The sequence below is a fragment of the Temnothorax americanus genome, unplaced genomic scaffold, assembly GCF_048541705.1.
Source record: "Temnothorax americanus isolate GAGA-0224 unplaced genomic scaffold, ASM4854170v1 Scaffold92, whole genome shotgun sequence".
Classification (NCBI taxonomy): domain Eukaryota; kingdom Metazoa; phylum Arthropoda; class Insecta; order Hymenoptera; family Formicidae; genus Temnothorax; species Temnothorax americanus.
Genome location: NW_027509815.1, coordinates 326,100 through 350,514, shown reverse-complemented (window position 1 = coordinate 350,514; position 24,415 = coordinate 326,100). Strand labels below are relative to the sequence as shown.

General features: G+C 42.9%; 1 protein-coding gene, 1 long non-coding RNA gene and 1 pseudogene across 3 annotated transcripts in view; 2 read left to right on the top strand and 1 right to left on the bottom strand.

Annotated features, from left to right (window-relative positions):
* The window catches only part of LOC143908348 (uncharacterized), a 256,163-nt gene that overhangs the window by 129,985 nt on the left and 101,763 nt on the right, over positions 1–24,415 (bottom strand). The gene's annotated exons all lie outside the window — the stretch shown is intronic.
* LOC143908321 (uncharacterized) lies at positions 18,186–20,607 on the top strand (annotated as a pseudogene). The gene is made up of 6 exons (XR_013260101.1): positions 18,186–18,710; positions 18,792–18,964; positions 19,060–19,235; positions 19,317–19,576; positions 19,658–19,778; positions 19,957–20,607. The product of XR_013260101.1 is annotated as an uncharacterized LOC143908321 (transcript).
* Positions 22,844–23,831, top strand: LOC143908322 (uncharacterized). Its single transcript, XR_013260102.1, has 3 exons — positions 22,844–22,935; positions 23,029–23,108; positions 23,206–23,831. It is a non-coding gene; the product is annotated as an uncharacterized LOC143908322 (long non-coding RNA).

The window sequence follows — 24,415 nt, the reverse complement described above, 5'->3', positions numbered from 1 at the left end:
TTTCTGAAAACTTTTGTATATAATCTTTTATATAACCTTTAATTATTTTGTAACAATGCACCCCCAAAAGTGCATCGTTCCGGCATGAACACCCTGCCGAGACCGCCCGGCCGACCATCTGCAGGGCGAAGACCGGGCACGGTGTGCCCACTTTATTTTAATCGCTAGCATGTAATGAAGTCCGCAAACGGACTTAACGCGGCAACCGCCTCATCGCGCCGAGCGGTGCCGAAGGCGGCCGAAGATCGCTGAGCGCGATCGCGGCGCCGCAATCCCCGATCGTTCCGCCGCACCGGCCCGGCGCTCGCAATTGCCGTCGCTATCCCGCCACTTCGGGACGCCGTCGCGACGCGTATATAAGACCGGCGTCGCCGGCACAGTTCGCGATTCCTGATTAGTCGTCTCACCGCGCGACCACACCGATCCTGAGTTTCCACATTAAGCCAGTCCGACAGAAGGTAGAGCGCCTCCGGCATTCTCTGTCCTCACCGAACGTGTCTCGGCAGACGACCAGCTTCATCGATCATCTGCTTATCCAAAGCCCGTCCGCAAAGAGGGTAGAGCGCCTCCGGCATTCTCTGTCTTCGTCGAACGTGTCTCGACAAACGACCGGCTTCCTCCCCGAGGATATCCGAACGGGGGCAGAGCGCTTCTCTGCCTCCACCGAGCGCTTCTCGATCGGATACCAATCCACCTCTCGACGCTTGCTGTCGGCCTCCACCGTGTTGAAGGTAGAAATTTAAAACACCGTTAACTTGCAAATAAAAAGTTTATTTGATTTACACACAGCGCATCGTGCGGTAGGCAAGAAGAACATTAACAACTAAAATACAAGACAGGAGACAGGGATACCTCGATTTGCAAACGTAACTAACGCAGACGTAGCATAAAGACGCGTTCTCATATATTAAGCGAAACCTTTATTGGAATGTGAACAAACAACACCCTCCCTCAATAAAAGTTTCAAAAAAAACTTGAATCTTGGATATTTTAAATATATATGTTGTTTAAAAAAAAATTTATAATACTTTGTGTTTCGTGCGCGACCGAGGTACCCTCGGGACACGAAGTATGCCGGGACCACCCTGTCCAGGGCGCGGGGCAAGAACCAAGGACGTAGCGAAAAGAGGGTTCAAAAAACGCGCGCCGGGTTTTCTGACAAACACACTTTATTGCACATAGAGTACTTCTCGCATTCACGCACCCGAGCACCCGGAGCATTCGCGGGATGGCGGGACGGAAATCTTGAGTCGCTCCTTCGGTCTGCGTGGCTCGCGAACCGGAAATCTTGTAGAACGGTAGATGACCGCCCTCGCGTTCGGAGATCTTGCTCGCGGTCAACGGATATCTTGTCGCGAAACAGACGAGCGACCGCGGTCACGAGGTGCGAGATGCTCAGGCTTTCTTGTTGTCTCGGGTACGCGATAGTGAGTTCGCGTTTTACACAATCACTATACGCTTTACATTCACGATATGATGGTCCGTGTTCACGAACGGCGCGGCACGTCAAGATGGCCGCGAGAGAGGGGTCGATATCGGGATCGAGCTCCCTACGCTGAGTTATTGAGAAGTGCTCGCTTGCACTTACGCTCGGTTATCACAACACTTGTTGCGATCACGATACCCGGGCTGACTTCATGTGACGGTCTCGTTCGCCGTCTGTACGTTCTTTTAGATGAGGATCACGGTACCGCACGCGGTGATCACGTGATCTGTTTGTGCTCGTTGCCCACTCGATTGCGGGCGACAACTCGTCAATCTCGTCTGACGAGAGATATTGCGCGACGACTAATGCCGCTCGCGACAACACTTGTACGCTCGAAACTACCCTCGCACAGGGCGTCTCGCGTTCCCAAATACCGAATTCCTCGCAGTCGGAAAACGGCTCACTCTTCGCGGCACGAGCGAAAGAGCGATTCGAGATGTTTCACGCGGCGATCTCACGGATGCGGCTCGCGATGAAACTTGATTACGGACTTCACGCACTGGCGGTCGAGACCACTCCCGATAGGCACAATGTCGCGAACGCCCGGCTCGATGTGTCTCTTTTCGCGGCAGAGAACAGAAGAGAGCGCGGATCGATATCGATTATCCTTCGTCCCGAGAGGAGACCCTCGGCGGGGGTATGGGCCTCACGAAGGGCGAATCACATTGATCCGCGATGTAACGCGTTGCGCGGTATACATATTTAGGAATACGCGTGCGCGTTTTGCAATCGCGCTGTCGAAACGGTAGCGCGATACTCGGGTGATCTCGGATAAGGTCGAGTCAAGCCCGAGGGTTGTTTGTGCTTGCGCCAGGGGCGATTACTTTCGCGACAGCGCCCTGCCACCTGATTTTACCTTAATCCTAAACATACCGCCCGCCTCGAAGCTTTAGTTTCGAAATTTTCTGACTTCGAATGTGATGAAGTTCGAGGAGGTCGATATGTGAACGCACGAAATCTTATGAGCTAATCGAACACAAACTTACATACTGGCGCAGAACTTTATTTACAAGACTTAAGCAATAAGGGTAACAGGAATATCACGAACCGCCCGCCGTGGCAGACAGTTCAGCGACGCGAAGGCTGAAGAGAAGTCGAATCGTTACTAGAAGTCTCGTCAGAACGCGTCTCACAGTCAATCGGCAGCAAACACAGTTTTACTATCGGCCGGGTATACTCGGACGTCGCGGTTTTGACATTCACAACACGAATCAATCCATCGGAACCGGCGTGGCACTGGGTAATTCGACCAAGCTCCCATTTACAAGGAGGCAGTGTGGCATTCCGCAATAAAACGAGCTGCCCAACTTTCACGGGCGTTTGCAATTGTCGCCATTTAACACGCTGCTGCAACGTGTTAACGTAATCTGTTTGCCACAATTTCCAAAAGCGCTCGGTCAAATGTCGAACTCGTTGCCACCTCGACAACCGATTTTCATGCAAATCTAATAGCGATGGCTCCGGATTGACCGTGATCGCCGATCCGATTAAAAAATGTCCGGGCGTTAAGACCTCGTAATCATTGAGCGTATCTTTCAACGGAGCGAGAGGACGCGAATTAAGACACGCCTCGATTCGGCACAACAAAGTCGTAAGCTCTTCGAACGTGAGCGTGTGATCCTGGAGTACCCGACGGAGATGATGTTTCACGCTCCGGACTCCGGCTTCCCATAAACCACCGAAATGTGGCGCAGACGGGGGAATAAAATGCCATTGGACATTATCGGAAGCGGTGGCGTTGAGAAAATTCGGATCATTAACGGCTGCGCGATATGCTTGGGATAACTCTTTATTGGCTCCGACAAACGTTGTCCCGTTATCGGAGTACATTGACTCCGGCAATCCTCGACGAGCGCAGAATCGAGAAAAGGCGTCTAGAAACGCGGGTGTGGAATAATTTCCTACTAATTCTAAATGGGTCGCGCGGGTTGCAAGACACACAAACAACGCGATATACGCCTTTCGTGAACTAATTCCGCGGCCACCGGAAGCGCGAACTTGTACGGGTCCCGCGTAATCGAGACCGCAATGTGAGAAACTGCGCGATGGCGGAGACACTCGCAGAGTAGGAAGATCTCCCATGAGCTGCTGGGGCACGACCGCCTTTTCACGCGTGCAAACCACGCACTTATGAATTATCGATCGGACCGCGCTTCGAGCTCGTAAGATCCAGAAGTCCTGTCGCAGAGTTGCGAGCGTGAGCTGCATGCCTGCATGAAGCGTTCGCGAATGAGCTTGCCGAATGAGTAGAGTCACTAACGGATGTGACGCGAGTAAAATTGGATGCTTAGAATTAAACGAGATCGGAGCGTTTTTCAAGCGTCCTCCGACTCTAAGCAATCCCTCGTGATCCACAAATGGATTTAACGATAAGAGCGGACTTTTAGCATTTAGTGGTTTGTTGTTGGTCAACGCGGTAAGTTCGGCGGAAAATAATTCAAGTTGAATCTGCTTGAGCCAGAATGTGCGAGCGCGACGACATTCGTGGACCGACAAGGCAAGTCCCTGAGGCGCGAGATCCGATGACCCATCAGCAAGCCGACAGCGAGAAACGAATTTCATAATGTACGCTGTTACACGAATGAGTTTAGCCCACTCTGAATACTGTGCTGCTAGATTCCACGAGACGGGAGGAGTCGCAACGTGTACAGTGACTGCGCGTTCCTCGAGCGACGTTTCGGCTAGAGGTGATGTAAGGCCTTCCGGCCATTTTTCCTGAGGGAGCTTAAGCCATGGGGGTCCGCGCCACCATAACGGGTGATTCACTAATTCGTGACCGAGTAAGCCGCGAGACGCACAATCCGCCGGATTGTCCGCGGTAGCTACGTGACGCCATGTCACGTTCGGGAGAAGCGATTGAATTTTTGATACGCGATTCGCAACGAAAGTTTTCCAATGAGACGGATGCCGTCTCAACCATGCGAGTACGATTTCGGAATCGCTCCAACAATATCGCGCAACGACATCAACCGCGATCGATTCTTGAACAAATTCCATTAAATCAGCTAATAATAACGCGGCAGAGAGCTCCAACCGCGGGACGCTCATCGTCTTTATCGGAGCTACCTTAGATTTTCCCGCGAGAAGCGAGATTGTTACTTCGCCCGACTGTGATATTACGCGAAGATATACGACGGCTGCGTATGCAACAGTAGATGCATCAGCGAAGCCGTGCAATTCACAACGAACGGAATCAGATTCCTGCCCTGTCCAACGCGGAAGCTGCACTTCATTAAGCGCGGATACATTCGTGTAGATAAGCTGCCAATCGCGGAACACGTCGGGAGGAAGTTCGTCGTCCCAATCGAGCTTGAGACGCCATAATCGTTGCATAAAAACTTTCGCGGTAATTATGACGGGGGTGACCCATCCGAGCGGGTCAAACAACTTTGCGATCATTGAGAGAATTGTTCGTTTCGTTTTCGGGATGTGAGCTTCGATCGCGACCCGATACTGGAACACATCTCGCGCGGGATTCCAGCTAATTCCGAGAATCTTTAAATGTTCATCAGTTTGCAAAATTTTATTGCATGCGAGACCGTGATTGGCCGGATCGATATCCGATAAAAGCTCCGAGTCGTTGCTCGCCCATTTGCGCAGTTCAAAGCCGCCCTTTTTTAAGAGCGCGATGAGTTGAGTGCGAGCTTGACGGAGGCAACCGCGTGTGTGTGCGCCGAAAAGAACCTCATCAATATATTTTTTCTTGCGAAGGATGATGACGGCCAGCGGGAAAGCTTGTCCTTCATCGATAACTAACTGCTCAAGGACACGAAGTGCTAAGAACGGAGCAGCTGCGGTACCGTACGTTACGGTAAGCAGCATATATTCACGCAGAGTTTCGCTGGGATTCTTCCGCCAAAGAATCCTTTGATATGTCACGTCGCGCGGGTCCACGAGAATTTGCCGATACATTTTGGTAGCATCAGCCGTATACACAAATCGATGTTGCCGCCACTGGAGAATGACAACTGGCAAATCGGGTTGAAGTTTAGGACCCGAGAGAAGATGATCATTCAATGATGATCCGTTAGAAGAGGGACATGACGCGTTGAAAACGACACGCAGATGCGTAGTTTTACTGTCTTCCCGGATAACGGGATGATGCGGAATGAAAACGCATTGCGTATTATTGAACTCGGAAGCGGGCACTTCCTTCATGTGCCCGAGAACTTCATATTCGCGAAGAAATTCGGAGTACTCGTCCCGTTGCGCAGGATGAGCATCAAATCTCCGAATTAACCCGTTAAGATATTTCTCGACGATAGTGCGAGAATGTCCGATTTCGATCGGAGGGCCTTCCTTAAATGGAAGACGTACAATATAGCGTCCGTCAGGACAGCGTGAATGAGTGAGGCGAAAATGCTCTTCGCATTTTTCGTCCTCGGGAGTGAGAGTCATCTTTCGCGGAATCTCTTCGACCTCCCAAAACCGTCGGAGTTCCTGATCGAGCGACAAGGAATTGAGACTGTGATGAGCATTCACAGTATACGAAGGTCGATCGTGTGACGATTCAACCGAGATGGCATGTGAGGCCACCTGACTAGAAGTGATAGGTCCCGATATTACCCATCCCAATATCGAATTTTGAGCGATAGGCTGTCCCACCGCCCCTTTTCGAATTCCGTCTTTAATGAGAGCGCTATACAATTCCGCACCTACGATAATGCTAATGGGATCTGCGCTCATGGGGTCGTGGTCAGCCCATGGGAGATCCTCGAGATGAGCCAACGTCGCCTCGAGCGGCAAACGTTTTGGCGCGTATGCCGTTAGCGATTTCAAAATTAATGCGGTCGTCGAGAATGCCGGAGTCTGTTTACCTTTCGGCGAGATTGTTATTCGCGCGGCATATCGATACGTCCCGGCATTTACACACCCGACGGCCGAAACCGAAGTTGGCATTCGAATTCTCTTCAGCCGTAAACACTGCGCGAGTTTCTCGGTTATAAAGGTCATTTCGGAGCCTTGATCAAGCAAGGCTCTTACAATCACAGAACGGCCCGAAAACGCGCTAACGGTAAGCCAAGCTGTCGCGAGCAAAACATGCGAACGAGTGGTGTGCGAAGACGCAAACAATGAGCTTACTTCGCTACTGGGCGTTTCACTTTGTTTCGGCGTGTCGGTTGACGCCGTGACCTCTGCGGGTTTCGAGGAAGAGTCGGAATCTACATGGAGCAACGTGTGATGTTTTCTCTGACAAAGACGGCATGAATATTTACTGGAGCACGTTTTTGCCCCGTGATTTGAACTTAAACAGTTGAAACACCGTTTCTCTTTCTGCACAAGTTCTCGCCTCTGATTCGGACTCTTCTCGGTAAATTTCGGACAAACGTAGAAAGCATGCTTCGCTTTACACAACGAACACGGCGGAAACGATTTCGCGCACACGTTAGCACTAATCTTTTGCGCATTCGAATTTTTCGTTTTATCGGAGGAAGAAAGGGGGAGCTTCCAATTTTCGAGAGCTCGGATTCGGTTATCCAAGAATTGTTTAAAGTCATCGTATGACGGAGGATGTCGAGCTTCACCAAACTTTAAATTCCATGCCTTTCGCGTAACTGCATCGAGTTTTTGTGACCCGAGACTGATGAGAATATCGCTCCATAACTCTTCAGGCGTGCGATTCAATTTGTCGAGAGCTGCAACGGCGGAATTTATTTTATCGCGTAATGATTGCAACTCAAGAGCGGATTCTTTCGCGACCGCTGGCAAATTCAGCAGCGTCGACATGTGAATATTGATCAAACGACGTTTGTCTTCAAATCGCGCGTTTAACGTACTCCACGCAATGTCGAAATTCTCCGCGGTAACACTGATATCGTTCACACACTCAAGAGCGCGACCCTGAAGGCATGAAATGAGATAATGCATACGCGAGAAATTTGAGACGTCTTTATTATTAATTATAAGAGACGCAAACCGATCACGAAAGCTCTCCCATTCCTCGTACTTCCCGTCAAACGGAGGAAGGTTTATCGGCGGAAGATGAGACAAAGAAAACGCGGACGACGGACTTGTGGGGAAATGCGGCCCGAAACTGACAGACTGGTTCGGACTTACATACGGATCCAATTCCTCCAGACACTCGTGCATGTAGTCCAAGGCGGTCCTGTACTTCTCCTCGTAGACCTCAAAATGTTGATCCTTGAAGTACTCGTGATTTACTCGTTCCGCAGCAGGAATAGCGGCTCGAAGGGCGAAATGTCCATCCTGGATTGTTGCCCAGACGTCCTTCAAATCAGTGATGCGACTACGAATCTTGGCTATCGTCAAGTTTTTCTTGCCAATCTTCTTGAAGTTTTCGAGCGCGCGATTGACGGTTCGCAATCGCTGAGACTGCTTGTCGAGCAGCTGCTCACTCATGGTGCCGGTCAATGTGCTTGATTAATCTTTTTCGCTACGAGAATTGCCTCGATCCGGCTCGAAGGACCAGATGTTTCGTGCGCGACCGAGGTACCCTCGGGACACGAAGTATGCCGGGACCACCCTGTCCAGGGCGCGGGGCAAGAACCAAGGACGTAGCGAAAAGAGGGTTCAAAAAACGCGCGCCGGGTTTTCTGACAAACACACTTTATTGCACATAGAGTACTTCTCGCATTCACGCACCCGAGCACCCGGAGCATTCGCGGGATGGCGGGACGGAAATCTTGAGTCGCTCCTTCGGTCTGCGTGGCTCGCGAACCGGAAATCTTGTAGAACGGTAGATGACCGCCCTCGCGTTCGGAGATCTTGCTCGCGGTCAACGGATATCTTGTCGCGAAACAGACGAGCGACCGCGGTCACGAGGTGCGAGATGCTCAGGCTTTCTTGTTGTCTCGGGTACGCGATAGTGAGTTCGCGTTTTACACAATCACTATACGCTTTACATTCACGATATGATGGTCCGTGTTCACGAACGGCGCGGCACGTCAAGATGGCCGCGAGAGAGGGGTCGATATCGGGATCGAGCTCCCTACGCTGAGTTATTGAGAAGTGCTCGCTTGCACTTACGCTCGGTTATCACAACACTTGTTGCGATCACGATACCCGGGCTGACTTCATGTGACGGTCTCGTTCGCCGTCTGTACGTTCTTTTAGATGAGGATCACGGTACCGCACGCGGTGATCACGTGATCTGTTTGTGCTCGTTGCCCACTCGATTGCGGGCGACAACTCGTCAATCTCGTCTGACGAGAGATATTGCGCGACGACTAATGCCGCTCGCGACAACACTTGTACGCTCGAAACTACCCTCGCACAGGGCGTCTCGCGTTCCCAAATACCGAATTCCTCGCAGTCGGAAAACGGCTCACTCTTCGCGGCACGAGCGAAAGAGCGATTCGAGATGTTTCACGCGGCGATCTCACGGATGCGGCTCGCGATGAAACTTGATTACGGACTTCACGCACTGGCGGTCGAGACCACTCCCGATAGGCACAATGTCGCGAACGCCCGGCTCGATGTGTCTCTTTTCGCGGCAGAGAACAGAAGAGAGCGCGGATCGATATCGATTATCCTTCGTCCCGAGAGGAGACCCTCGGCGGGGGTATGGGCCTCACGAAGGGCGAATCACATTGATCCGCGATGTAACGCGTTGCGCGGTATACATATTTAGGAATACGCGTGCGCGTTTTGCAATCGCGCTGTCGAAACGGTAGCGCGATACTCGGGTGATCTCGGATAAGGTCGAGTCAAGCCCGAGGGTTGTTTGTGCTTGCGCCAGGGGCGATTACTTTCGCGACAGCGCCCTGCCACCTGATTTTACCTTAATCCTAAACACTTTGGTTTGGTTAAATATACCTAATCACTATGGTTACTTAAACCCATTAAAGCCCTAAGTTTCTCAAAAGATGGTCGGCATAACGGTTTGGTTAGTATGTCAGCCATTTGGTCGCTAGTGTGAATGTATTGAACATTAATAATTCCCCGAGTAATTTTCTCCTTAATGAAATGATATTTAATATCTAGATGTTTCATGCGTTTCAGTTGTTCGTGAGAATTACATGACCTAATGGTTGACTGGTTGTCTTCGTAAATAGTTACCGATATGTCATCAGAAATCTTTAACTCCAATAGTACATTTTAGCCAACATGTTTCACTGATGCAGCAACTGAGAGCAACACATTCGGCCTCACAAGTGAACAAAGCTACTGTAGCCTGCTTTTTCGACGTCCACATAACTAGATTGCCATAAACTTGAAGGCAATAACCACTCGTAGATTTTCTATCTATCGAATTGCCGCCCCAGTTCGCATCAGCGTAGCCTGTTGACAATTCGTCACTTGTTTTTCTCTGATAAATTAGCTTAAGTTCAAATAGTACCTCTAATATATCTTAATAGGCGTTTAAGACAAACCCACAGATCCTTACTAGCACAAGTCTGAAAACGAGACAGAAAGGTTATGCTTGCACATAAATCCGGTCTAGTACCAATCATTGCATACATAATGCATCCAATAAGTTTTCTACATCGAAGTTCTAAATCGGCACTCTCAGATTCATTCCTCTGTAACGTTGACAGACTGACGTTTGGATCCATTGGCGTACTCACACTGTGACAGTCAGACATATTAAACTTTTCGAGCACTCTTTTAAGATACTAGGTCTGGTTCAAGGTGGTAGTTCCATTTTTCAAATCCTGGTTTATGTTAATACCTAAGTAGCAACTTGCAAGACCTAGATCTTTCATTTTAAATACACTTTTTAGCTTGTTTATAATAAAATCCAGCATTGAGCCAGATCCAGTACACAGAAGATCATCAACAAAAGCAATTAAATAGACTATACAATCATCTTTTACATAGTAGTACATGCAGTGATCACTCTCTGCTTTTGTGAAACCTTGACTCAACATGAACTCATTTAACGTCTCATACCAACATTTAGGAGCGCCTTTCAAGCCATATAGAGCTCGATCTTTGTAGTTTACAAAGTTTGTCTTTAGGTACATTAAAGTTTGTTGGTAGAACCACATAAATGTCCTCTTTAATTGTGCCATTAAGAAAGGCGCTACATACGTCTAAATGATATACTGGCCATTCATTCTTATTACTTATAGCTAATAACGTTTTTATGCTAGTCATTTTTACCACAGGAGAATAAATATCACAGTAGTTTAAATCTTTTTGCACAAAACCCTTTGCCACCAGTCGAGCTTTGAAAACAGTCTCTTTATCTTTGTTTTGTTTTACCTTGTAAACCCATTTGGTGTCGATGATTACAACCCTGGCTTTTCGACAAAGATCCAAGTATTATTCTCTGCAAGCGCTGTCATTTCTTCTTTCATCGCCTCAATCCATTGAGACGCCTGGGGAGACAACAATGCCTCTTCCAGTGTTGCTGGCTCTTCACTATCCATTGCAAAATAACAGTGATAGTCCTCGACAAGTTTTCTGGGTGGTCTAGTTTTTCGTTGTGGTCTTCAGTAGTCCTTCCTTCAGTAGTCTGTGGATTAAGACTCGATACGGGTGTTTCGATATATTCTTCTACGGTTTCTTCGACTTCTTGTTCTTCAGTCTGATCTTCATTTAGTTCTTCAGGGACCTGTGTTTCGTTATGAGATTCTTCTTCCGGAGCCTGAATTTCGCTGTTGGACGTTTCCTCAGTCAGCACCAATAAATCTTCAACCGGTGAACTCTCTGGTACAAGCAAAACTTCTCGTCCCATGGAAAAAGTTTTTCTGTCTGGATAGTAAATCTTAAAACCTTTCGTGTTTTCTCCAAAGCCAACTAAGATACCTCTTCTACTTTTGCTGTCCAGTTTAAGACGTCGCTGCTTTGGTATATGAGTCCATACTTCTGTACCAAAAATGGCTTTCAACGATTTGATGTCAAACTTTTTGTTGTACCACAACTCATATGGTGTTTTCTTTACAATTGAACTAGTTTCAGTTCTATTTAATATAAATACCGCTGTGTTAACAGCCTCAGCCCATAGATTCTTTTGCAAAGATTTTCCTTTTAACATCGTCCTGGCAGCCTCCATTACTGTTCGCATCTCTCTCTCTACCTTTCCATTTTGGGTTGGTGTATAGGGTACGCAGGTCTGATGTATAATCCCACAATCTTCTAGTATTCGCTTTACCGTACCGTTTATGAATTCTCCACCATTGTCGGTGCGTAATGCTTTGACTTCCGTTCCTTGATTTTGACACAGGGTAAGAAACGCCGCTTCAATTTTGATGCAACTTGACTCTTCTTGCTTAGAAAGTAGACAGTACGGAAATGCGAAAAGTCATCTTTCATCAAAAAAAAATAACGCGAGCCTCCCAGTGATGTTTCTTCAATAGGACCGCATACGTCGGCATGGATCAGCTCTCCGGGAAAGGTGGTCTTGGTTTTACTACTTGGGTGAGGTTTCCTGCATTGCTTGCTTTCAATACATGCCGTACAGAAGTAATTTTTTGTACAGGAATTGGTTATGGCATTTTGAATAAGAATGTTCTTTACGTGTGCGAAATTTTGATGTGCTAGCTTGATATGATAACGAAACAGTTCACAGTCATTGTTGCAGTCATTATTAGACACTGTTTTCTTGCTGTTCGCCTTTGAATTCAACACTCCCGTACTTTCATTGGAAGTTACACTTGACAAAGCTTGTTCATTTTTATTGAAGCACATTTTGAACATTTTACCCTCACGTTTTGCAATTACGATAGTAATATTGTCTTTTACGAACTTACAAATAATATTATCGGAGATCATATTTAGTTTTTTGTCCAAAGCACTAATAACTGAGAATAGATTTACTTTTAAGTTTGGCACAAAAAGTACATTTTTTAATTCTACCGATGACCATTTTTTCCCGTTAAAAGCTTTTAATTTAATATTTCTTTCACCGACTACTTTAACCTTAGCGCCATCACTTAACTGAACCGTACGAGTATAATTTAGCACTTTATAATCTTTGAAATACACTTGGTCATTGCACATGTGGTGTGTGCAACCGCTGTCCATATACCAACAGTCACTGGATTATTCGTATGTACTTGCCACTAAAGCTGTGATATCTTCCTGCTTCTTCTTATTCTTGTCCTTTTTCTTGAAAAAACAGTATTTGGCAATATGTCCATGCTTCTTACAGAATTCACATTGCTTGTTTTTAAAACAGTCTTTTTTCAGATGACCAACTTTGTCACACGTCGAGCATTTTAATTTTGTGTTAGATTGGCTCACTAGTGCTGTCGTTGCCTCTTCGCTGCCGGCTCGCTCTTCTTCAAGAAGTAGTCTCGATGTTAATTCTTCGAGTGTCTGTTTATCTGCCGGGGCAGACTCCCAAGCAGACCTAAAGTGCTTGTATTGGTCCGGGAGTGACATGAGTATTTTGGTTATGGTCATCTTATCTGAAATTTCTTCTCCGGCTTGTTTTAATTTAACCCGGATTTCTTCGATTTTAGATAGAAAATCAGACATCGAATCTTGATTAAACTCGGCCGTGAAGAATTTTTGTTGAAGAAGATGAATACTCACAGCAGATTCTTTATCGTATACGGCCTTTAGTTTGTTCCACATGTCATGTGAAGTCTCACACGATAAAATGTGCGTGAGCGGTCCATGTTCGATCCGCGTAACGATAACTTCCTGGGCTTTAGCATCTTGTTTTAACCACTCCACCTGTGCTGGTTGTTCCTCAGGTTTTACTATGACTCCCGATACAATATCAAAAAGTTCACGCCCTTTTAGAATAACGGAGGTTTCAAACTTCCAGACAGGCCAGTTTTCGCCGTTAAGTTTGGTAATTATCGTGGTAGCCGTTACCGCCATTTTTGTGCGCCGTGCAGTCCCTCCGTGAGTGACAACGACCGCGCCGTTGTCTTTTAACAAAGAGTCCACGCACTTTTTTGCTCACGTCAGTATTCTTCACTGCAAGCTATAGGCTCGCTGGGCCCATAACCTGTTGAAGGTAGAGATTTAAAACACCGTTAACTTGCAAATGAAAAGTTTATTTGATTTACACACAGCGCATCGTGCGGTAGGCAAGAAGAACATTAACAACTAAAATACAAGACAGGGATACCTCAATTCGCAAACGTAACTAACGCAGACGTAACATAAAGACGCGTTCTCATGTATTAAACGAAACCTTTATTGGAATGTGAACAAACAACACACCAAACGCTTCTCGGTGGTCGATCTCGCGCTAAGCTCGATCCCGCCGCTTACCGCGCCGAATTGCCGCGATCGGACCCGCGCCTCGCGCTACACGCCTCGCGCCATTTTCCCGCGCTCCGATCCGCACCGCCTGGAAAAACCGGCTCCGCCCGTACCGATGTCCATTGGACATGAAGAATAGAGATAAGGAGGTCCAACTTCATGTTTTGAGATAAGCCCAAAACCCGGTTACTGTACTAGTTCGAAATCTAAACTACGTAGTGGTTCCTCTGCCTGGATCTGTAAAACTTCGTCCCCCGTACTCCGACTCATCGGCAAACGCGACAGCATGTCTGCACATTTCAAGTCGCGCTTGACTATGAGCTCATAATCGTAATTGCTTAGAATAACCGCCCAGCGTTGCAGCCTATATGCCGCCAAGGGTGGTATTCCAGTTTTGAAACCTAAAATTCTATTCAGCGGTTGGTTATCAGTGACCAAATAAAATTTCCGTCCATAGATATATTTATGGAAGTGCTTAACAGCAAATACCAATCCCAGGGCTTCTTTATCTAATTGGCTGTAATTTTGTTCTGCTTTGGATAACATGGCTGAAGCGAACAATATAGGTTTTTCAACGCCGTCAATAATGTGACACAAAACCGCTCCCACCCCATCTGGACTTGCATCCGAAATTACATAAATAGGGATTTTTGGGTTGTAATGTGTTAAGATGTTATTATGTAATAGTAGCTTTTTGCTAAGTTTAAAAGCTATCTCGCAGCATGTACTCCAAATAAATTTTGCATCTGACTGGAGGAGCCGATATAAAGGATGAAGGTGTGAGCTTAAATTTGGGATGAATTTACCATAAAAATTAATCATCCCTAAGTATGACTTTAGTTGAGTTACATTTGTAGGTACTGGACATTCTAATATGGCCGTAATTTTTGCAGTTGGCCTAATATCCTGATCGTCAATAATATGTCCCAAGTACTCTACGGATTTTTCAAAAAAACTACACTTTGACAAGTTTACTCGTACATTAAATTCTTCTAGTTTCTGTAATACTTTAAACAGGTTCTGTTCACACTGCTGTCGATTTCTTCCGGCCACAACCACATTATCCAAATAACAGCAAACATTTGGAATATTTTTGAGAATTGCATCCATAATTGACTGAAAAATTCCGGGTGCGCTACTGACCCCAAAAGGTAACCGATTAACTCTAAACAGCCCTCGATGTGTATTTACCGTTAAAATATCTTTACCTGTCTCAAACAACTTTACCTGCGTGTATGCCGCCGAAAGATCCAGTGTGCAAACATTGTATTACTTGACAATGAGTTTAAAATATCGTCCAATCGAGGCAAAGGATACCGGTCCCTCATAACGTTTTTGTTGACTGTGTTTTTGTAATCTATGCATAGCCTTATAGAATCGACGCCGGATCTTTTTTTGGGTACCACCACGAGAGGGGATGCCCAGTCGCTGGAAATCACAGGTGTCCAGAGTCCATTTTCCACGAGTTCGTCTATCTTTTTATTAACTTTATCAGTTATACCGTATAGAATAGTGTATGGTTTTCTATAAATCGGTGTAGCCCCTTCCTGTAAAGCAATGTGTGCTGTAAAATCGCTGATACAAGAATTCAACTCGTTTGAAAATACCCGCGGAAATTTTTCTTTTAAGATATCGGTAATTAAACATTCTCGATTAATTTGGTTGACTAATAACAAATTATTTTTCTATTTAGAATATAAAGCATCTAACCAGTCGCAACCTAATAGTGGTGTCTTTAAATGACCTTGAATTATTACAATAGGTAATGACATTGAACCTAAAAAATCACTGCTCGATACTTTAACCCACGCTTGTCCGACTACATTCAAGCAATGACTTGATGTCGCTTTCAGAGCAATGTGACACTTTTCGATTTTTACCGAATTATTAAAATATTTTACAAAGTTTTCCTGACTAATTACTGAGACCGCCGCCTCTGTGTCCACTTCAAACTCTATACCTTTGTTTTCAACAATGAGCGATTTCGACAATCTCGGTGTAACCATGTTAATGGCTTCCACAATGTTCACTTCGTTGACACACAGACTGCAGTTGCAGTCCTCTGCAACTTCCTCCTTGGTTGGCGGTTCTTCATGTAGCTGATGAACTTGATGCTGATTCTTCTTCCTGCATTGCTTCCCGAAATGTCCCTTGATACCACAGGCGTGGCATGTAACATTCCTCGCTTTGCATTTCGACAGATGTTCCGGTCTCCATGGCCCTCCGCAACGAATACAAATTTCCTTGTTCTTCTGATCCGAGAAACTTTGTTTCTTTTTGTAGTTTGACGCATTGTTAGTGGACCCTTTCGAAATACTATGCACTGTGTCACTTGCAAATTCCTTTGTTTGATTACTTGCTAATTCCATAGACACTGCTTTCTTTAACTGCACTATTATAGGTTAGGTTGTAACCGAACGGAGGAGTGATATTCCCCCCGATTTAGATTTAGGTGTCACCGATACGGTCGCCACTCGATTTTAACCCCCAAAACGAGAAAGGATAACGCTAGATATTAGGATTTTCCCAACCTTTCGACGCCTCGCTGATTCCTCTTTCCTTGTTTCTGTTTCAGGTCGCCCCGTTGCCGCTGGATCTTGGATCGTCGATGGACCAAGCACCTCGGACCTCTTCTGGACTGCAGCTGTGCACCGCTGACTGTGTCTCTGGATCTGCGCTGGACCGACTTAGGATCTCCCCGTATCAAGATCAGGTAAGTATGTCTTTTAGGTAGGTTACCCGCACACGAATAAATTTGAGTACTCTGATTTCTTTTAGCAAATAAAATATAATCTATTTTATTTTATTTCAGGTTGTACAAATTTTGCGTGACCGACTTAAGTTTTAACGCGTCTACCGCGGGATATGTTACGCAGAGTCTAAGTGTTGATCGTAAGGCTCTCAAGACCGAATCGACTGTACTTGTTGAAGCTCTAGCGCGGAATTCTCGATGCTTGGGCTTCGCTTGGGCTCCCGACTTCGGAGATGACTCCCCACTCCGGCGTGGCTCCGCCTTTTCACATCTGTTACACACCTGTTCGCCTTACAATGGCAGGTGCCACACATCGCTTCCGCGTTCCTTTGAGGCAGATGTTGCCTCGAACAAAAGGCCTATTGTGTCTTATTATTCGCATTCCTATTGTTCGGGACAATGGCTCTCGCAATAACAAGTTTTTCATATCTCTCGAATATTCCTTCGAGGATCTACCCGGTGTCCCATTTCCATTAATTCATAATTAATTATTTGTTCGTCTGGATCCTGTCCTTAATTTTCGCGGTAGAGATGGGACCCCGCGTTTACAACTGATTACCTATAGCTAACGCTTCGCTCGCGGTTTCGTGAAGCCTCGTGGTACGGCCACTGGTCACTTGTCGCATACATTGATCAATCATTCTATACGGGCTCGTTTCCTTAGCCCGCGACGGTCGTTTTACCGTTCCGATTTTATCATTCCGGCTTTTCTTCCGCGAGATCCGTTTACCATTCTACTTGGTAACTCGATTTCGCGAGTTCCCCATTGTGCCTATCGATTGCCGGTGTCCGCGGTGTTTTCGCGGCCTACTTGTCCCTATGTCGTCCTCAATTTGTCATGCGACCTCGTGGTTCGCGTGGTTCCCTTACCATCCCGCATGGTAAGGCGATCTCGATACCTATTTGTTCGCTATGTTATCTATTCGCGGTAATCCTCTTTTTGAGGTGTTCTTGTTACCCTCGCGTCGTAACTTTATTGCTCGCGCCGTTCATTTACCCGGTTCGCTTACCACCACATGTGGTAAGCCGATTTTCGTTTTCGCACGCTTCGTCGGACTTTTGTCGGTCGCTTTACGTTGTTGCTAATCTCCGTGATTCGTCCGCGTTGTTTTTGTCCCGATTCGCCCGGTGGCTCGGCTTATTTGGTTACCCTCTTGTTCGTGTGAACGCACCTTTACCGCGCGCCAGTAGCTCTCATCCCCTTCAGGGGTTATCTACTTGAGTTTCCCCGCTCTTTTTAATCTTTGTTCTTAATTTATTGGTTTTGTATTCGTTTGGTACTCGGGATAATTAAACTTTGACCTTTTTTTAAACAAACCAACATTAAACTCTTTATTGAATGCAATTAAACCTTTTTCCTCGTTCGGACGAGTTTCCATAAACTTAAATCATAATTGTCGTCAACGCAACGCAACTAAAAGTAAAGGAAAACAAAACGCAAATCTAAATTTTTATGATATAAGAAATATCCTTTTTCTTTGGTGTGCCTAGTCCTTTGACACTTAACCTAATATTTTTCATTCTTAGACCTACTTATTCTAGTATCTACGTTTTTACACATATGTCGCCTTAAATAGTCGCCCCGCGTCGCATGGCGCTCAACCGCTCCGCCATCGTCGCTATGTCCCGCTTTGCCGCCCGAACTATATGCCGCTGGGCCTGTATGATCTCAGGGCTGGCTCGCCCATCCTTGTCTCCGGGTGGTGATGCCGGTCTGTACCCCTTCTCTCCCTGGTCGTATTTTACCAAGGGGTATGGCAATACTACATCACCCATGATCCTGGGTTGTTTCTTCGTGTCGTCGTTGGTCGTCGCCAATGCAGCCGCCGGCTGCAAGGTCCGGTTTCACTAGTAACTTGCGTCGCGTATTCTCGCTCACAATTCCGCAAACAAACTGATCCCGTAATGCGTCGTCTAAAAATGTCCATAAGTTGCAGTACTGAGCCAATTTCTTCAACTCCACCCCGAACTGTGTGACCGTTTCCTCAGTCTTCTGGAAACGTTTATGGAATCGATAGCGTTCCGCTATAATGCACTTTTCGGGCGTGTAATAGTCCAAAAGCACTTTCTTCAGAGCATCGTAGGCTTTCGTACTTGGCTTGTCCGGAGCCACACTATTCCGTAAAACATCATAACACTTTGGCCCGATCATTGTCAATAATAGTGGCACTACACTTATCGACCGCAACGCTCGCAACGCCTCCAAACCTGTTCCACATAACGACCGCGATCGTTGTGGTCGCATTCAAAACGTCATAAGTGACGTCATTGATCGCGACCGCATCGAGCTCACGGCGCTCATGGTTCGTAGGTAGGTCGGCGCGGTCGTTCAGGTTAGATCAGGTTAGATTCGCGAACTGGTAGCACGCTTTGAAGTAACCTCGCTCCAGGGGGCATAAGATTTTGATATTTGTGTCTCGGCAGAAATCAGGTGCCAGGAAAATTAAAGAAGAAGAAGTAGAAGATCGTTCAGGTTATTTCTTTTTGTGTTAACCCGGGGCTATATATAATGGAAAAAGTTTCTTTATATGACCCGGAAAAGGATATAGTAGTAGATATTAATCTTTCTCCGGAAGATTTTTTACGTGCACAGCAAGGTAAGTTATATGTTTTTGAATATTATGAAACATTAACATATTTAACCTTTGTTAAATAATATTTTATATTTTAACGTAATGTTCTCTGATTTTAGACATGACCTTTGCAACATCTTTATTAAATGCAGCTTTAAAAGAAAAAGATTTGAAAAAAATGTGGAAAATTCTATCGAATTAGTTCCAAGCCAACAAACAATTTCCACGATGGGTCAAGAATCGGCACAAACGGAGACAAATACCGAAATGAATATAAGTAACACTGAAGACAGTGGTATGTTAAAGCATTTGTTCATTCAGTTTTTAATAAACATTGATTTAAGTAGTTGATTACATTATTTAGTGCTTATTTCAGGTTCTACCTATAGGTGGTCAACAGCTACTGTGCTGTTACTGTTAGAAACATATAAAACGTTTCAAGATAAGTTCAGCAACGGAAAATATTCACACAAAAAGATCTGGGAAGAAATTAGTGCAATTCTTGTGGAAAAAGGACATACAATGACAGGACCACAATGTGCGGCAAAACTAAGAAGCCTGAAAAAAGCATACAAAAGCACGAAAAAGCATAATAATCGATCGGGCAATGATAGGCGACCTTGGCAGTTTTATGAGGTAAAACTGGATTAAAAATATAGTAAAAAGGTTTATTCAACATTTTATTTCCTCTATTGCTAATACACATATTCTTTGTAGGTTATGGATGAAATGTTTTCAAAAAGAGCTTGGTGCTCTCCAGTTGCTGTTGCATCATCAACGGGACTTTCTATTAAGCAGGAAAAAACTGCAGAATTTGTCGATATAGATTCTACATCTGGTAAGTTTATGATTATTATTAGTATCAGTTTATTATTATTAGTTTATGAATGGTTTATTATAATTTTTTTAGTTTTAAATCTGATTATTTTTATAATTGTCACACTGCATTTATTCAGTTTAAATGATAAATATCTGAACTATTTAAATTTTATTAAAATATTTAATAATTTTTTTAGAGCTATCAACAGAAAGTGAGCAGAAAATGTGCAAAAGAACAGAGACATTGAAAGGAAAAGAAAACGTGTGCAGTCTTTTAAAAAGAAGGCTACATCAAAAAACTGAACAAGAGGAAGCCAAAGCCAAAAGGCATAAAGAAAGACTGGAAATGGACGAACAAATTTCTTGCAGTTTTGAATAAATTTATTGAGAAATAAGTAATACTTAACGTAAGAAACTGCAACATTTTTTCGTTTATTTTCAAATTGTAGTACAAATAATAAGACTGTTCGTTTTACTTATGTTATTTTTTGTATTATTTTTAATGTTTTGTTTTGTGATACCTCACACTAAGTCAATTGTAATAATTATTTTGTGAGGGGAAAAAAATTTTATTTTGTATGAAATTAACATGTTATATATTGAGTATCGATATTAAGTTATGTTACATGTTATTTACAATCCAAAGTTGTATTACAACATTTAAGTTCATTTCACACTTGTTAAAGCAATTAAAATTAACAAAACAGTTCGCATATTTTCTTACATTTTTATTTTTATAATTAGATTAAGGTTAAAAATTGTTAAGGGTTAAAAACTGTAAGGTTAAAAGCTGGATAAAGGTTAAAAACTGTAAGTTTAAAATTAAATAAAGAACAATAAAACATTTTTTTCAAACTTTCAAGTAATGTTTTAATATTTAATGACATTTTTATTTAGTACATAATTTAGTACATAGTAAGAAAAGTACATGTATTATTTAAAAAATTTATATATACAAAAACTAACACAATAATGATTTTTTAATCTTATAATAAAGTGTGCATAATCAAATTTCTTTTGGCAACTCCGCCAGCATTCTGTCTTCTTTGCAAATTTTCTTCAGCTCTGTTGTATTCTTGTAAGGCTGGGGGTATGGTGATAACTTCGGGTATGTCATCACTTCTTAATGTACAGATATTATGGACTACGCAACAAGCTATCACATATTCCGCCATTAAGTCCACTCTTGACATAGGCAAACAGTGCAATAGACTTCTCATGCGCCCTTTCAATAAACCGATGCACCTCTCGACTGTAACTCTGGCTACAGACATGCGATAATTATAATTGTTTTGTGCCTCTGTTAGGTGTCCATTGTCTCTAAAGGGAGTCAATAAGTGTTGATGAATCTCGTATGCCGCATCTCCTAATAAATGACTGTCTGCTGGGAATTTCTCTTCATCATTTAAATAGTTTGCTACCTCAGATTGGCGAAAAACTCGTTGATCATGAACTGACCCAGGATGCCCAGCATAACAGTGTGTGATCAAAGTTCTGTGATCACACACTAACTGTAAGTAAATACATAATGTAATAAATACATAATACAAAACAAACGTACATAATGAAACATTTCTAAAAAATTGTATTTGTGATCAACAGATTTAATTGTTATTACCTGTAACTGTATCGAATGGAATCCTTTACGGTTGATGTAATCGACATGGTTTTCTTTTGGTGCATCAATTCGAATGTGGGTACCATCAATGGCCCCAATGGTATTTGGAAATCCACTGCTTTCTTTAAATCCTTGCATAACACTTATAGCACGATCACCAGTAGGCCACTTAATAAATGTTGACGAATTTAAAAAAAGTGCACGAGTAACCCTTCGCACAGCTCGAACAGCAGTTGCTCTTCCAACATTGAATCTATCGCAAACAGATCTTTAAAAAAGAAATTTATTAAATATTTTTTATTGTAAATTAACAATTATTCATTGCATTATTTTGAAAATTTATATTGTACCTGTAAGAGTCCATGGTTGCCATTTTCCAAATAGCTATCATTAATTGATGAGAAGCTGGAATCATAGGACATCTTTTTGTTTTTCTGGTCAAATACGGTCTCAGCATTTCTAACAGATATTGAAAAGTCGCTTTTGACATTCTATAAACAAAAAGAAATGTTAATATCAACAATTTGTACGTGTAAGCATGTGTGAATAATTGGAAATAAAGTTATGTAAAATAAATATATATTTTATAATATATTTATTGTACATAACTTGATTTCCAATTATCCACACATGCTTACACGTACAAATAATATTTTTATGATATAATATATTATAAAATAAAATAAAACGTATATGTTTTTTTATTTACTAACCTGAAATGACTCTTGAAATCGTGTCCCATGTAACGAACCACAACATTATCGACATAATTTTGAATACCTAATTTTGAATTCGTGGACGATGTTTACGTTTTTCTCTTTTAAATAATAACACATTCCATTCGTCATCAGAACTCGATGAATCTTTACTTGTGTCACAATTTCTGTAGCGCAGCACTATTATTTTGATGGCATTCATCTTGGCATCCATCTCACTGCACAAAACTCATTCCACTTAAGATTTCGCTCGTAGCGCCCACAAGTTAATGGAACGGCAAATATCACTGTCGTGGTCGTAGTCGTTGCGGTCGATAAGTGGAACGCACCCTATCTTTGCATCCGGTACATCGTTGACGGAAACAAACTGCTCGAACCGTTCAACGTACGATGCGAATAATTCCTCACTGGAATATTCTGCGATGTAACCAACATAGCCTGTTCTGCCGGCGGCAGCCTGTCCTTCGACTGCCATTGTATTGTTTCACGCACGGCGTTCACTTTACCTCGTCGCCAAATATGCTATATCCTTGGATGAGGATTAGAAATAAAACGCAACTGCATTTATTGTAAAGGGCAAGTCTTTTACTATTGTCGTCTGAACTCGCTATGCGTAAACCCAGCTATGCCATTCCAACCAACGAACGTGCACATAAAGAACCTCGCTCACATACAGAATCACTCGTCCACGACATAAGCACCATCTGCTTAACGGATCATTTACTAACTATCTATATACTACACTATGGACTTAAGTTTCTGACACTTGGCTGTATTGACCTGTGACAAGAGGCAGGAGCCAATAATTAGAAGAGGGCTCCCAATATCGCGGACTTACACAGGTATGTACACGTTACAGACACAGATTTTTGTATTTTATTAATTAATTTAAACAATCAAGGCTTGTATACATTCAAGTACAATGTGGTTTCCAGAAACATTCAAGTGTAAAAGACTCAGATATTGGAATGTGGGTTAGAAAAAAATAATGTAGGACTTGAGGAAAATAAGTGAGGTTAGAGTATACGTCCCGAGATTCTTAAAACACCATTGCGTGATTACATAAATTATTCTGCAAAATTAAACCTTTTGTTTATTTTTCTAATTTGCAGGAACCCAATAATCGATTATTGGATTACTGAAGTTAAAGCAAAAATCAAAATCTTAAAGAATGTTTTTGAAAATAATAAATAAAACTTAAATAAGAATATGAAAATAGTATGTATACAAAGAAAGAGAGGGAAAAGAATAAGTACTATTCTCTTTTATCCACGAATTGTACATAAATAATATAATTGATAACACAATTAAGAAATTGTATAGATAATATTTACCATGGAAAATTACTCAATGAAGTATAATGATTTACCTCCAATAACTCCAATAATTTAAATATTTAAAAAACAATATACAATTAGTAAAAAAAAACCAGATAATTGGGCTACAGTCGAGTATGAGAAATGTATAATATTTGTTGAAATATTGAACAATCTAGAAGAATGAATGAAACTTGTTATAAAAAATAATTTAGAAGTTGACATATTGCATAATAATAAACTGTTATCTTGGATAACATGTGAAAAAATTAAATCAATAGATCAATTATCCGGAGTGATAAAAACATTAGATCGTTTATGATTTTAATGAGTCAATTTTGAGTTACATTTTTTGTTATTTGGTACGACATATTTTATATAAATTTTATATCTTACCGGAAAATAAATACAGTAAATGTAATGAGTAGTATGAAAATTTGAAAAACTTTATTTAATTGTACAACATAACTACAATGTATGTATATCTATACTATATTATGTTTGTTAACATATTCTTGCAAGTATTTCAATTTAAAAGTATGAAATAATAAAAAAATGTAATCTTATAATTTATAATAAATCATTGTATTTGTATATATATCCGCAAAAAGATATATATGTAACACTAAAGTATATTATATATTATATAATCTTCAATAAGATATCACACATAATCTGTAATCTTATAATTTTGTAATCTCTAATAAAATATCTTTAATAAAACTTTCAACATAGTATTCTAATTATTTGTATCATAAAACATACTACAACTTAGCATCTTTGCGTGCTCGGTGCGTCTTTTGTCTTTTTGTACAGTTGTTGACATTGTACCGTTTTGCTAAAAAAAATCGGCACGAATTATCACATAAAAACTCATCACAGATGTAGTTAATTCTCTTTGGTGCAATGGACATCCTACTAGAGGTAACTCAGACTGCAATTCTTGAAACGCGTAGCTTATGTAAAATACAGTATCAGAATTGATGGATTCTACTTTAACAATGTC